Below are 16,684 nucleotides of genomic sequence, written 5' to 3' on the forward strand. Positions count from 1 at the left end.
CTGGCACACAAGCACAAAGGCCAATATTAATCTCCCACTGTTTATTTTTTTTTTCAGGGAGAATTAAAAACAAAAAACAAAACAGGGACTGTCCTACAATTACTATCTCCCTGCAGTAATCTCAGCCAGGTATGGCAGGCAGCAATAACAAGGAGTGGACTGCTGCACAAATTAAATCAAAAGTGCGGACAAACAAAAAAGATAGCTTTGCAGAAAGGAAGGAACAACAGGATTTGTGCTTTAAAAAAAGCAGTTGGTTTGCACAGCGGCGTACACACAGCAATGCAGCTATCAGGGAGCCTTCTAGGGCAGCCCAATGAGCTACAGCGCTGAGGAAAAAAAATGTAGCTTCCACTGACCCTGCAAACAAAAGGTGGTGTTGGACAGTGGATATCGCTACAGCACAAGCGGTTTGGGGGTTAATGGACTCTGCCTAACACTATCCCTGCTTCTGACGAAGCGGCAGCAACCTCTCCCTATGCTCAGATCAGCAGCAGTAACATGGAGGTCGGCGGGAACGCCCCTTTATAGCCCCTGTGACGCCGCAGACAGCAAGCCAATCACTGCAATGCCCTTCTCTAAGATGGTGGGGACCAGGACCTATGTCATCACGCTGCCCACACTCTGCGTCCACCTTCATTGGCTGAGAAATGGCGCTTTTCGCATCATTGAAACTCGACTTTGGCGCGAAAGTCGCGTACCGCATGGCCGACCCCACACAGGGATCGGGTTATGTTTCATGAAACCCGACTGTGACAAAAGTCGGCGACTTTTGAAAATGAACGATCCGTTTTGCTCAACCCTAGTGATCACTATTCCCCAAGTGACCCCCAACCCTTATATTTGATATGCGGTCTGGCCTGTTGGTTAATATTAGGTCTAGCACTGCCCCCCTTCTTGTTGGGTCCTGAACCAGTTGTGAAAGGTAATTGTCTCTCATAGTTTTCAAAAACCGATTACCTTTGCTGGAACTGCAAGTTTCTGTTCCCCAATCTATTTCAGGGTAGTTGAAGTCCCCCATAATATTGACTTCTCCTTGAGTCGCAGCTTCATCTATTTGCTTTACGAGGATATTCTCCATTGCTTCCATTATTTTTGGAGATTTATAACAAACCCCTATCAGTAATTTATTATTTTTTCCCCTTCCCCTTATCTCCACCCACAGGGATTCTACATTTTCATTAAATTCACCTATATTATTACGCAGGATGGGTTTTAAGGATGATTTTACATATAGACACACCCCACCCCCTCACTTATCTGTACGGTCATTTCTGAACAGGCTATAGCCCTGCAAGTTAACAGCCCAGTCATGGCTCTCGTCCAGCCATGTCTCAGATATCCCCACCATGTCATAATTATGCTCCAACAACATTAGTTCTAATTCATCCATTTTGTTGGCGAGGCTTCTGGCATTAGTATACATACATTTTATGTATCTCTCTGCACCTCTATTCTTTCTTAAATTATTAACTGTTCTAACCCCACCCCCCATGCCACCGCCACCCCCAACTTCCTTATTTGTGCCCAGGTCTCTATCTGCACTATCTTCCCCTCCTATAAAATGAATACCCTCCCCCCCATTCCTAGTTTAAACACTCCTCCAACCTTCTAGCCATTTTCTCCCCCAACACAGCTGCACCCTCCCCATTGAGGTGCAGCCCGTCCCTAGCGTAGAACCTGTAGCCAACTAAGAAGTCGGCCCAGTTCTGCAGGAACCCAAACCCCTCCTTCCTACACCAATTCTTGAGCCACTTATTAACCTCCCTAATCTCCCGTTGCCTCTCTGGTGTGGTACAGGCAGAATTTCAGAAAATACCACGTTGGAGGTCCTTGCTTTCAGCTTGCAGCCTAATTCCCTGAAATCATCTTTAAGGACCTTCCACCTACCTCTAACTTTGTCATTTGTGCCAATGTGCACCATGACCGCTGGGTCCTCACCAGCCCCTCCCAGTAATCTGTCCACCCGATCAGCGATGTGTCGGACTCGAGCGCCAGGAAGGCAGCACACCGTTCGACGATCCCTGTCTTTGTGACAGATTGCCCTACCTGTTCCCCTAATAATTGAGTCCCCCACTACCAGCACCTGTCTGGCCTGCCCTGCTCTCCTATTTCCCTCCTTACTGGAGCAGTCACTCCTCCGGCTTTCAGAGGACATGCCTGGCTGCAGCAGTGCTACCCCTGTACTGGCACCCCCTTCATCTGCCAACTTAGCAAACTTATTGGGGTGTTCCAGATCAGGACTAGCCTTCTTGGCACTCTTCCCTCCACCCCGCTTCCTAACTGTCACCCAGCTTGCTACTTCATCGTCCTGCAGCTCCATCCCACCATTCCCCCCTCATCTGTCCCATTGAGCGTCTGCTCCGTGAGCAGAAGACTCCTTTCCATGTTGTCAATGGATCTCAGTGTTGCCAGCTGCACATTTAGATTCAGAATCTGGGTTTCCAAATGCACAACGTGCTCACATCTCGCACAGCAGTATGCACCCTCGATCGTCTGCTCAAGGACTGCATACATGTGGCAAGATGTGCACTGGATGGCATTAACAAGAGTGGAGCACATTTCCTAATGGGTATTGCACCAGACAGAAAAGTTAAATAAAAAAAATAAAATATAAATACAAAGTATTAATAAAAAAAAAACCAAACAAACAAAAAAATAAAAAAACAGACAGCAATTCAGTACTTCCTCCCTTGGAAACTCCCTGACTCTAAAGTCACTGAATCACAAGTCACACTTACCGCCGTTCACACTTACACTCAGATCACACTCAGCTCGCTCACACTCGCTCTGCTGAAGATTTATAGATTTTTTTTTCTCTAGTTCCCTTAACAGCAATCCACCTTGCTGTCCAAATGCACTTCCAAAAAGGACTGGAGCCCCAAACAGCTGCCCCTTATAAACCCTTAATTATGAGCCCCCACCCTAAGTTAACCCCTTATGAATATAGCTACCCCCAATTCAGCAACTCACACAGGTATCTATTAAAGGCTTTCCAAATACCTCTTCACTGAATCACAAGTCACACTTACCGCCGTTCACACTTACGCTCAGATCACACTCAGCTCGCTCACACTCGCTCTGCTGAAGATTTATAGATTTTTTTTTTCTCTAGTTCCCTTAACAGCAATCCACCTTGCTGTCCAAATGCACTCTTTCTACCATCGGATACCTTTTCAGGGATTGCAGACTGAGCTTCTTTAACCGTATGGCCACGCTGTCCTCCAACTGGTTTTGGCTTTGCCACGCGTTTTGGGCCAGATACGGGCCCGGCAGATGGAACCTGTTGCGATGTTGATGCCTGCTGCGGCCCCTCCTCCTCCGCATCAGAACTACTGCCGCTTGCACCCTGTTCCCCCAATGGCTGCCAATCGGGGTCAACAACTGGGTCATCTATGACCTCCTCTTCTATCTCGTGGGCAACTTCGTCTGTGTCACCGTGTAAGCCGGTGGTATAGCGTTCGTGAAGGGGCACCATAGTCTCATCAGGGTCTGATTCTGGATCTGTACACTGCGAGGGCAATGTTCTGGTCTAAGTCAAAGGAACAGCATAGTAATCTGGCTGTGGCTGTGCATCCGTGCACTCCATGTCCGATTCTACTTCTAATGGGCATGGCCTGTTAACTGTTTCACCTTCTAACCCAGGAACAGTATGTGTAAAGAGCTCCATGGAGTAACCCATTGTGTCGCCTGAAGCATCCTTCTCTGTTGTTGTTTTTGCTGAACAGGACAATGGAGCGACTTGTCCCTGAGCGTGAACATCCACTAACGACGCGCTGCTTTTACATTTACCTGTTTCAGAAGAGGAGGCAAAAGAGCTAGAGGCTAAGTCAGCAAGGAAAGCCAAAACTTGCTCTTGCTGCTTCGGCTTTAAAAGCGGTTTTCCTACTCCCAGAAAAGGGAGCGTTCGAGGCCTTGTGTAGCCAGACGACAAACCTGGCTCCACAGCTCGAGACTTAGGTGCTATATTGTTTTTCCAACGACCACCTGATGCTCCACCACCACTACCATCATTACCAGCTGGCAATGAACTCTCACGGCCACGACCTCTTCCATCAGACTTCCTCATTGTTTGCAAAACATAAGCAAAGTAATGGTATTTGTTACTGTAAAACAACTTACAAGGTGAACTCAAACTTCTGTAGGATTTAGATATCCCTTTATAGGTGGGCGAGACTGCAAGGGAAATCAGGCACAATGTTACACACTCGGTTTTCTGTGGCACAAAATGAGACAGATGCCACACACGCAGGACTGGCACTGAAGCACAAATGCCAATATTAATCTCCCACTATTTATTTTTTTCAGGGAGAATTTAAAAACCAAAATAAAAAAAACAGACACTAGGCTTTCTGTGGCCCACAATTTGAGAGAGATTGCACACACGACTGGCACTCAAGCACAAATGCCAATATTAAGCTCCCATTATTTTTTTTTTTTCAGGGAGAATTTAAAAACCAAAATAAAAAAAAAGACACTAGGCTTTCTGCGGCCCACAATTTGAGAGAGATGGCACACACGACTGTCACTCAAGCACAAATGCCAAGATTAATCTCCCACTATTTATTTTTTTTCAGGGAGAATTTAAAAACCAAAATAAAAAAAAAAACACTAGGCTTTCTATGGCCCACAATTTGAGAGAGATGGCACACACGACTGACACTCAAGCACAAATGCCAATATTAATCTCCCACTATTTATTTTTTTTCAGGGAGAATTTAAAAAACAAAAAACAAAAAAACAGACACTAGGCTTTCTGTGGCCCACAATTTGAGAGAGATGGCACACACGACTGGCACTCAAGCACAAATGCCAATATTAATCTCCCATTTTTTTTTTAAGGGAGAATTAAAAACCACAAAAATAAACAGTATTGCAGACACTAGGCTTTCTGTGGCCCACAATTTGAGAGAGATGCCACACACGCAGGACTGTCCCTCGAGCAAAAATGCCAATATTAATCTCCCATATTTTTTTTTTTAAGGGAGAATTAAAAATAAAAAAAAAAACAGTATTGCAGACACTAGGCTTTCTGTGGCCCACAATTTGAGAGAGATGGCTCACACGCAGGACTGTCACTCAAGCACAAATGCCAATCTTAATCTCCCACTACTTTTTTTGTTAAGGAGAATTGCCAAGAAATCAGGGCCAGTATTACACACTAGGCTTTCTGTGCCCCAAAATTGGAGAGAGATGGCACACACAGGACTGGCACTCTAGCAAAAATGCCAATCTTAATCTCCCACTACTTTTTTTTGTTAGGGAGAATAGCCAAGAAATCAGGGCCAGTATTACACACTAGGCTTTCTGTGCCCCGAAATTGGAGAGAGATGGCACACACAGGACTGGCACTCTAGCAGAAATGCCAGTCTTAATCTCCCACTACTTTTTTTTGTTAGGGAGAATTGCCAAGTAGTGTTGAGCATTCCGATACCGCAAGTATCGGGTATCGGCCGATACTTGCGGTATCGGAATTCCGATACCGAGTTCCGATACTTTTGTGGTATCGAGAATCGGTATGGGATCCATATTAATGTGTAAAATAAAGAATTAAAATAAAAAATATTGATATGCTCACCTCTCTGGAGGCCCCTGGACATCACCGCTGGTAACCGGCAGCCTTCTTTGCTTAAAATAAGCGCGTTTAGGGCCTTCCATGACGTCACGGCTTCAGATTGGTTGCGTGCCGCTCATGTGACCGCCACGCGACCAATCACAAGCCGCGACGTCATTCTCAGGACCTAAACTCCTCATTCTAGGAATTTAGGACCTGAGAATGACGTCACGGCTTGTGATTGGTTGCGTGGCGGTCACATGAGCGGCACGCGACCAATCAGAAGCCGTGACGTCATGGAAGGCCCTAAACGCGCTCATTTTAAGCAAAGAAGGCTGCCAGTTACCAGCGGTGATGTCCAGGGGCCTCCGGAGAGGTAAGTATATCAATATTTTTTATTTTAATTCTTTATTTTACACATTAATATGGATCCCAGGGCCTGAAGGAGAGTTTCCTCTCCTTCACATCCTGGGAACCATCAGGATACCTTCCGATACTTGGTGTCCCATTGACTTGTATTGGTATCGGGTATCGGTATCGGCGATATCCGATACTTTTCGGGTATCGGCCAATACTATCCGATACCGATACTTTCAAGTATCGGACGGTATCGCTCAACAGAATTCAGGGCCAGTATTACACACTAGGCTTTCTGTGTCCCAAAATTGGAGAGAGATGGCACACACAGGACTGGCACGCTAGCAGAAATGCCAATCTTAATCTCCCACTACATTTTTTTTGTTAGGGAGAATTGCCAAGAAATCAGGGCCAGTATTACACACTAGGCTTTCTGTGCCCCAAAATTGGAGAGAGATGGCACACACAGGACTGGCACTCTAGCAGAAATGCCAATCTTAATCTCCCACTATTTTTTTTTTAGGGAGAATTGCCAAGAAATCAGGGCCAGTATTACACACTAGGCTTTCTGAGCCCCAAAATTGGAGAGAGATGGCACACACATGACTGGCACGCTAGCAGAAATGCCAATCTTAATCTCCCACTACATTTTTTTTGTTAGGGAGAATTGCCAAGAAATCAGGGCCAGTATTACACACTAGGCTTTCTGTGCCCCAAAATTGGAGAGAGATGGCACACACAGGACTGGCACTCTAGCAGAAATGCCAATCTTAATCTCCCACTATTTTTTTTTTTAGGGAGAATTGCCAAGAAATCAGGGCCAGTATTACACACTAGGCTTTCTGTGCTCCGAAATTGGAGAGAGATGGCACACACAGGACTGGCACTCTAGCAGAAATGCCACTCTTAATCTCCCACTACTTTTTTTTGTTAGGGAGAATTGCCAAGAAATCAGGGCCAGTATTACACACTAGGCTTTCTGTGCCACAAAATTGGAGAGAGATGGCACACACAGGGCTGGCACTCTAGCAGAAATGCCAATCTTAATCTCCCACTACTTTTTTTTGTTAGGGAGAATTGCCAAGAAATCAGGGCCAGTATTACACACTAGGCTTTCTGTGCCCCGAAATTGGAGAGAGATGGCACACACAGGACTGGCACTCTAGCAGAAATGCCAATCTTAATCTCCCACTATTTTTTTTTTTAGGGAGAATTAAAAAAAAAAAAAAGGATTGCGTACACACAGCAATGCAGCTATCAGGGAGCCTTCTAGGGCAGCCCAATGAGCTACAGCGCTGAGGAAAAAAAATGTAGCTTCCACTGTCCCTGCAAACAAAAGGTGGTGTTGGACAGTGGAAATCGCTACAGCACAAGCGGTTTGGGGGTGAATGTACCCTGCCTAACGCTATCCCTGCTTCTGATGAAGCGGCAGCAACCTCTCCCTATGCTCAGATCAGCAGCAGTAACATGGCGGTCGGCGGGAACGCCCCTTTATAGCCCCTGTAACACTGCAGACAGCAAGCCAATCACTGCAATGCCCTTCTGTAAGATAGTGGGGACCAGGACCTATGTCATCACGCTGCCCACAATCTGCGTCCACCTTCATTGGCTGAGAAATGGTGCTTTTCGCGTCATTGAAATGCAACTTTGGCGCGAAAGTCGAGTACCGCATGGCCGACCCCACACAGGGATCGGGTCGGGTTTCAGGAAACCCGACTTTGCCAAAAGTCGGCGACTTATAAAAATGAACGACCCGTTTCGCTCAACCCTACTGTGGATGTCATGTCTGTTTCAGATGATGCCAACCCTGATGTGCTAAATACACTCACAACCATTCATAACAGGATCCTCTCAACTGTAAGTACCAACATCCATTCTGCTCAGGAACACCAAAAGTGTGCGTTTGATCACTGATACAAGAGCAACAAAGAAATCACTGTTGGCACCATTGTTTATATCAAGAATCAATGTCGTATTCATCACATGGGTTCAAAGATGGCACCATGTTGGGTTGGACCCTACTTAGTTGTGGAATCCTTAACCAAGGGACAAGTGAAACTTAAGAACAATAAGACTGGCAAGATACTAAGCAACACCTACCATGCCAGCAACCTTAAGATTTACCAGGATGAAGAGACTTCTCTACCACCCCAGTCCCCTGATGACTGTCCCAGTGACTCTGCCACACAAAAACACCAGCAAACCAAGACTTTCAACCCACTACCAAGTTCAGGAAGGAAGTATCTTACCACCACTCTTGACCTTACGTTTAATAGGGTTGTGTACTTTGGAGGCACAAGAGATCTTGGACAACCACAGCGTACATATAAAACGAAAGGTGATGGGAACTGCTATTTTCGGGCCATCAACTATTTCCTGACAGGAACAGAGGACAACTACTCCCTTCTCATTGCTAAAGTCATCCACCACATGAAAACTGACTTGTCCAAAAAACTACAGTGCTACTATAATCAAGATGTGAATGAATATGTGAACACTTCTGGCATCTCTCGTGATGGAGTCTGGGCAACTGATGCGGAAATCATGGCCACAGCAAATCTGTTGAGTTGTGTCATCGTCATCCACACCAAAGTTGGTGACACCATGGATTGGTTGACCTATCCCGAAAGCTTCAATCTGCAGTCAACAACAGAACATGCACTTTATCTTGAAAACAATCATGATCATTTTATATTGTTATCAGTGTTTACTAATCATTTTAATTTTGTTATCAGTGATTACTAGGGTTGAGCGAAACGGATCGGTCATTTTCAGAAGTCGCCGACTTTTGGCAAAGTCGGGTTTCATGAAACCCGACCCGATCCCTGTGTGGGGTCAGCCATGAGGTCGGCGATCTTCTTATCGGGTATCGGAATTCGGGAATCGATATCGGGATCCATATTTATGTGTAAAATAAAGAATAAAAATAAAAAATATTGATATACTCACCCTTGGACGCGCCCTGGTTCTAACCGGCAGTCTCCCCTCCTAAGAATGAGCGAGTGAAGGACCTGCGGTGACGTCGCGGCTTGTGATTGGTCGCGTGAGTGGTCACTTGAGCGGTCACGCGACCAATCACAAGCCGCGACGTCATCGAAGGTCCTTCACTTGCTCATTCTTAGGAAGGAAGGCTGCCGGCTAGAACCAGGGCACATCCGAGGGTGAGTATATCCCTATTTTTTATTTTTATTCTTTATTTTACACATTAATATGGATCCCAGGGCCTGAAGGAGAGTTTCCTCTCCTTCAGACCCTGGGAACCATTAGTATCCCATTGCACTGCATTGGGTTTCGTGTTTCCGCCGACCCCGACCCCGACTTTTCTATAGGATCGGCCGATTTCACTCGACCCGACTTTTGAGAAAGTCGGGTTTCGTGAAACCCGACTCGACCCTATAAAAATAAAAGTCGCTCAACCCTAGTGATTACCTTTGAACGTTTATATTGTAGTGTCCTGTCACCAGCCATGTGTACGATTATCAGCCGAAAGCCTCTCTGGAACCAATAATCGCCCCATGTAAAAGTACCTTTATAAGCTGAAGTTTCAGAATGTTATAACTTTTATTATATCCTGAACAGTTTTTTTATGAACCGTCAAGGTTTTCAGGTTGAAGTAAAAAAAAGTCTGTGTGTTTAGAGTTTTAAACACTAAAATGTTGAAAACTTATGTAATTCTTGAGTATACCACTTAATGGTGCTCATAAACGTGAAAAATCTGATCTTTAATATGCTTTAATCTTTAATATACTCAAGAACGGGGCCACAGACATCACACAGGGGGTCCCAAACAGCACACATGGGATCCCAGACAGCACACAGGGGGCAGAAACAGCGCACAGGGGCCCTGCACACTGTCTCTTACCCCCTTGCACACTGTCACTTCCCCCTCCCTTGTGCACTGTCTCTGCCCCCCTGTGTGCTGCCTGGGGCCCTGTGTGCTGCCTGGGTCCCCTTTCACTATCTCTTCCCCCCTTGCACACTGTCTCTTCCCCCCCTTGTGCACTGTCTCTGCCAATCCGTGTGCTGCCTTGGGCCTCGTGTGCTGTCAGGGACCCCTGAGTGCTGCCTGGTGCCCTGTGTGCTGCCTTGGGCCCCATTCACTGTCTCTGCCCCATGTGCTGCTTGGGGCCCCAGATGCTGCCTGGGGCCCCTGTGCGCTGCCTTGGGCCCCTGTGCGCACCCTGGAGCCCATGTGCTGCCTGGGGCCCTGTGCTCTGCCTGGGGCCCCATGTGCTGCCTGGGGCCCCGTGTGCTGCCTGGGGCCCTGTGCACTGCCTGGGGCCCCGTGTGCTGCCTGGGGCCCCTGTGTGCTGCCTGGGACCTCGTGTGTTGCCTGGGGCCCTGTGTGCTGCCTGGGCCCCCTATGCGCTTTCTGGGCCCCCATGCTCTGCCTGGAGCCCCGTGTTCTGCCTGGGGCCCCTGTGTGCAGCCTGGGACCTCGTGTGCTGCATGGGGCCCTGTGTTCTGTCTGGGGCCATGTGTGCTGCCTGGGGCCCCTGTGCTCTGCCTGGGCCCCCGTGCTCTGCCTGGGGCCCCATGTGCTGCCTGGGGCCCTGTGTGCTGCCTGGGACCTCGTGTGCTGCCTGGGGCCCCGTGTGCTGCCTGGGGCCCATGTGTGCTGCCTGGGACCTCGTGTGCTGCATGGGTCCCTGTGCGCTGCCTGGGGCCCCTGTGTGCTGCTTGGGGCCCTGGGTGCTGCCTGGGGCCTCATTATTAAGAATGGCACTCAATGGTTCTCAAAAGCCTGAAAAATCTGATCTACAGTAGTTGGGGTATATTCTGACCTGGAGGGGTATAAACTGGACTAGTCCAATTTATACCTCGGGTATAGTTTGGGCTAGGCCAGATTATATTTTGGGAATAATCTGGCCCAGAGGGGTGTAAACTGGACAAGTCCAATTTATACCCTGAGTATAGTTTGGGCTTGGCCAGAATATACCCGGGGTATAATCTGACCTAGGCCACTTTAACCCTGGGTTAATCTGGCCTGTTACACCCGACTTATATAATCAGGACAGACAGAAAGTTCCATGATAGGGCGAGATCCAAGACTCCATCTTGGATCAGGGCGAGCAGACACCAGGAAAGTCCGGAATCCTTACATTGACTGAGTGTGGGTGAATGGAGCTAACTAGCACCAGATTTTGCCATCCAGCAGAAGGCACGACAGTACTGCGTCTTCAGTAGCGTCCATCAGAGCGGCACCGTGTGCAGATAGTGCAAGCTTGACCCAAGCTTTGGGTGGTTAGTGGCATCCGCTAGAGCGGTGCTGTATGCACATAGTGCGGTAGTTCTTTAAATCTTAGTTTTTCTCTGGCACCGCAGTTGTGGCACCGAACGCTAGTCAGTCTAGAGGGACTCTAATCCCGTATCCTTGGGGCAGGGTTCTGTGACACTAGCGTTCACTTTGCGGTATTGCAGCCCTGTGATGCAACAGGATTCGCCTCCTACAACTGGGGTGAAGTTAACCCGCATGTGTTTATGTTATACATTCAAGAAAAAAGGAGGGGGGAGAGGGAAGGTTAGGAGCTTGACACGCCGAGACGTGCATCTGTAAACCGTTGCAAATGAATGTAGCTGGTGGGTGCCGTACCTGCTGGTGATTTCAGCTGAAGTGGAAGAAAGAAAAAGGGAATATCCAGCACGTCCATCCAGTGTAAGTAAAATATCCAAAATTTATTGAAACATTTTAAAAAACAATATTAAAAAAGAGAGAGAGAGACTCTCTCTGCCTGACGCGTTTCTGGCGCACCACGGCGCCCTTAGTCATAGGAACTAATACCATATAGATGAACAGGTTTATAAATAGCAAGGAACCAATCACAGACATAGCAATCAATTACATTGAAAAAAGCTGCAGCTAAACACACATAAGAAGACTTTTTTTCTCCTATTTCAAATACATTGAAATTGCATAAATATATACTTTAAATTGCCGCAAGATCTATCTGTTAGTTCAATATATGTAAAAAAGGTCATTCCTGTAATTCATATCGTGTGGATGTTTAGTGTCTAAAGTCAGAATCCAAAAGGCTTCCCGCAGTGCTAATTGTTTCTTCCAATCTCCACCTCTAGGTGACTGACTAACACTTTCTATGCCAAAAAAATGAAAAATCTGATAGGTCTCCTTTATGTACAGAAATAAAGTGTTTCGTAGCACCAGAATAGCCTGAATTATTGTTATTTATATTTGCTATGTGTTCTGAAATTCTTTTTTTGATTTTCCTTGTGGTGTAACCTATATAGCAAATGTTGCAAGCCTTACATTTTATGCAGTATATGACGTGGTCAGAATCACAATTAATAAATGATTTTATATTATAAGTAACATTGTGATTCGAGGAAAAAGTAGTTCTTTTGTTGTCTGCAAATTGGCAGACATTGCATCTGTAGCCAGAACATTTAAAAAAACCTTTTATTGATAGCCATGATGTGGGAGTTTTTTTCTGGCGCACCATACTGGGAGACAAAATATTCCCCAGTGTGCAACCTCTCCTGGCCACTACTCTGCATCCATTCTGAAGAATTGTACATAAAGATTTGTCCTGATTGACTACAGGGAGATATTTAAGAATGATCTGTTTAATTTTATTGTACTGACTAGGGTTGAGCGAAACGGATCGTTCATTTTCAAAAGTCGCCGACTTTTGGCAAAGTCGGGTTTCATGAAACCCGACCCGACCCCTGTGTGGGGTCGGCCATGCGGTACGCGACTTTCGCGCCAAAGTCGCGTTTCAATGATGCGAAAAGCGCCATTTCTCAGCCAATGAAGGTGGACGCAGAGTGTGGGCAGCGTGATGACATAGGTCCTGGTCCCCACCATCTTAGAGAAGGGCATTGCAGTGATTGGCTTGCTGTCTGCGGCGTCGGCGTCACAGGGGCTATAAAGAAGGTTTCTAAATTCTTCCTGAAAAAATAATAAAAAAGTCAGTGGGAGATTAATATTGGCCTTTCTGCTTGTGTGCCACTCCTCACTCCTGGGTGTGCCATCTCTCTCTCTCAAATAGTGGGCCATAGAAAGCCTATTTTTTTTTATTTTGTTTCTAAATTCTCCCTGAAAAAAATCATTTTTTTTATTTGGTTTCTAAAGTCTCCCTGAAAAAATAAAAAAAAATCAGTGGGAGATTAATATTGGCCTTTCTGCTTGTGTGCCATTCCTGACTCCTGGGTGTGCCATCTCTGTCTCTCAAATAGTGGGCCATAGAAAGCCTATTTTTTTTTATTTGGTTTCTAAATTCTCCCTGAAAAAATAAAAAAAATCAGTGGGAGATTAATATTGGCCTTTCTGCTTGTGTGCCAGTCTTGACTCCTGGGTGTGCCATCTCTCTCTCTCAAATAGTGGGCCATAGAAAGCCTATTTTTTTTTATTTGGTTTCTAAATTCTCCCTGAAAAAATCTATTTTTTTTATTTGGTTTCTAAATTCTCCCTGAAAAAAATCATTTTTTTTAATTTGGTTTCTAAAGTCTCCCTGAAAAAATAAAAAAAAATCAGTGGGAGATTAATATTGGCCTTTCTGCTTGTGTGCCATTCCTGACTCCTCGGTGTGCCATCTCTGTCTCTCAAATAGTGGGCCATAGAAAGCCTATTTTTTTTTTATTTGGTTTCTAAATTCTCCCTGAAAAAATAAAATAAAATCAGTGGGAGATTAATATTTGGCCTTTCTGCTTGTGTGCCAGTCCTGACTCCTGGGTGTGCCATCTCTCTCTCTCAAATAGTGGGCCATAGAAAGCCTATTTTTTTTTTATTTGGTTTCTAAATTCTCCCTGAAAAAATAAAAAAAAATCAGTGGGAGATTAATATTGGTCTTTCTGCTTGTGTGCCAGTCTTGACTCCTGGGTGTGCCATCTCTCTCTCTCAAATAGTGGGCCATAGAAAGCCTATTTTTTTTTTTATTTGGTTTCTAAATTCTCCCTGAAAAAAATCAATTTTTTTTATTTGGTTTCTAAATTCTCCCTGAAAAAATCATTTTTTTTAATTTGGTTTCTAAAGTCTCCCTGAAAAAATAAAAAAAAATCAGTGGGAGATTAATATTGGCCTTTCTGCTTGTGTGCCATTCCTGACTCCTGGGTGTGCCATCTCTGTCTCTCAAATAGTGGGCCATAGAAAGCCTATTTTTTTTTATTTGGTTTCTAAATTCTCCCTGAAAAAATAAAATAAAATCAGTGGGATATTAATATTGGCCTTTCTGCTTGTGTGCCAGTCTTGACTCCTGGGTGTGCCATCTCTCTCTCTCAAATAGTGGGCCATAGAAAGCCTATTTTTTTTTATTTGGTTTCTAAATTCTCCCTGAAAAAATCTAATTTTTTTATTTAGTTTCTAAATTCTCCCTGAAAAAATCATTTTTTTTATTTGGTTTCTAAACTCTCCCTGAAAAAATAAAAAAAAAATCAGTGGGAGATTAATATTGGCCTTTCTGCTTGTGTGCCAGTCTTGACTCCTGGGTGTGCCATCTCTCTCTCTCTCTCTCAAATAGTGGGCCATAGAAAGCCTATTTTTTTTTTATTTGGTTTCTAAATTCTCCCTGAAAAAAATCAATTTTTTTTATTTGGTTTCTAAATTCTCCCTGAAAAAATCATTTTTTTGTATTTGGTTTCTAATGTCTCCCTGAAAAAATTAAAAAAAAATCAGTGGGAGATTAATATTGGCCTTTCTGCTTGTGTGCCATTCCTGACTCCTGGGTGTGCCATCTCTGTCTCTCAAATAGTGGGCCATAGAAAGCCTATTTTTTTTTTTTTTGGTTTCTAAATTCTCCCTGAAAAAATAAAATAAAATCAGTGCGAGATTAATATTTGGCCTTTCTGCTTGTGTGCCAGTCCTGACTCCTGGGTGTGCCATCTCTCTCTCTCAAATAGTGGGCCATAGAAAGCCTATTTTTTTTTTATTTGGTTTCTAAATTCTCCCTGAAAAAATAAAAAAAAATCAGTGGGAGATTAATATTGGTCTTTCTGCTTGTGTGCCAGTCTTGACTCCTGGGTGTGCCATCTCTCTCTCTCAAATAGTGGGCCATAGAAAGCCTATTTTTTTTTTATTTGGTTTCTAAATTCTCCCTGAAAAAAATCAATTTTTTTTATTTGGTTTCTAAATTCTCCCTGAAAAAATCATTTTTTTTAATTTGGTTTCTAAAGTCTCCCTGAAAAAATAAAAAAAAATTAGTGGGAGATTAATATTGGCCTTTCTGCTTGTGTGCCATTCCTGACTCCTGGGTGTGCCATCTCTGTCTCTCAAATAGTGGGCCATAGAAAGCCTATTTTTTTTATTTGGTTTCTAAATTCTCCCTGAAAAAATAAAATAAAATCAGTGGGATATTAATATTGGCCTTTCTGCTTGTGTGCCAGTCCTGACTCCTGGGTGTGCCATCTCTCTCTCTCAAATAGTGTGCCATAGAAAGCCTATTTATTTTTTTTAATTTGGTTTCTAAATTCTCCCTGAAAAAATAAAAAAAAATCAGTGGGAGATTAATATTGGCCTTTCTGCTTGTGTGCCAGTCTTGACTCCTGGGTGTGCCATCTCTCTCTCTCAAATAGTGGGCCATAGAAAGCCTATTTTTTTTTTATTTGGTTTCTAAATTCTCCCTGAAAAAATCATTTTTTTTATTTGGTTTCTAAACTCTCCCTGAAAAAATAAAAAAAAAATCAGTGGGAGATTAATATTGGCCTTTCTGCTTGTGTGCCATTCCTGACTCCTGGGTGTGCCATCTCTGTCTCTCAAATAGTGGGCCATAGAAAGCCTATTTTTTTTTTTGGTTTCTAAATTCTCCCTGAAAAAATAAAATAAAATCAGTGGGAGATTAATATTGGCCTTTCTGCTTGTGTGCCAGTCCTGACTCCTGGGTGTGCCATCTCTCTCTCTCAAATAGTGTGCCATAGAAAGCCTATTTATTTTTTTTTATTTGGTTTCTAAATTCTCCCTGAAAAAATAAAAAAAAATCAGTGGGAGATTAATATTGCCCTTTCTGCTTGTGTGCAAGTCTTGACTCCTGGGTGTGCCATTTCTCTCTCTCATATAGAGGGCCATAGAAAGCCTATTTTTTTTTTATTTGGTTTCTAAATTCTCCCTGAAAAAATCATTTATTTTAATTTGGTTTCTAAAGTCTCCCTGAAAAAACAAAAAAAAATCAGTGGGAGATTAATATTGGCCTTTCTGCTTGTGTGCCAGTCTTGACTCCTGGGTGTGCCATCTCTCTCTCTCAAATAGTGGGCCATAGAAAGCCTATTTTTTTATTTGGTTTCTAAATTCTCCCTGAAAAAATCATTTTTTTTTTGGTTTCTAAATTCTCCCTGAAAAAATCATTTTTTTTTTATTTGGATTCTAAAGTCTCCCTGAAAAAATAAAAAAAAAATCAGTGGGAGATTAATATTGGCCTTTCTGCTTGTGTGCCATTCCTGACTCCTGGGTGTGCCATCTCTGTCTCTCAAATAGTGGGCCATAGAAAGCCTTTTTTTTTTTTATTTGGTTTCTAAATTCTCCCTGAAAAAATCATTTTTTTTTTATTTGGTTTCTAAAGTCTCCCTGAAAAAATAAAAAAAAAATCAGTGGGAGATTAATATTGGCCTTTCTGCTTGTGTGCCAGTCTTGACTCCTGGGTGTGCCATCTCTCTCTCTCTCAAATAGTGGGCCATAAAAAGCCTTTTTTTTATTTGGTTTCTAAATTCTCCCTGAAAAAATAAAAAAAAATCAGTGGGAGATTAATATTGGCCTTTCTGCTTGTGTGCCACTCCTGACTCCTGGGTGTGCCATCTCTCTCTCTCTCAAATAGTGGGCCATAGAAAGCC

General features: G+C 44.0%; 1 protein-coding gene across 2 annotated transcripts in view; it reads left to right on the forward strand.

Annotated features, from left to right (window-relative positions):
• LOC138647923 (complement factor H-related protein 4-like) overlaps positions 1 to 16,684 on the forward strand; it is an 804,152-nt gene that overhangs the window by 325,062 nt on the left and 462,406 nt on the right. The gene's annotated exons all lie outside the window — the stretch shown is intronic.

The sequence above is a fragment of the Ranitomeya imitator genome, chromosome 8 (assembly GCF_032444005.1).
Source record: "Ranitomeya imitator isolate aRanImi1 chromosome 8, aRanImi1.pri, whole genome shotgun sequence".
NCBI lineage: Eukaryota > Metazoa > Chordata > Amphibia > Anura > Dendrobatidae > Ranitomeya > Ranitomeya imitator.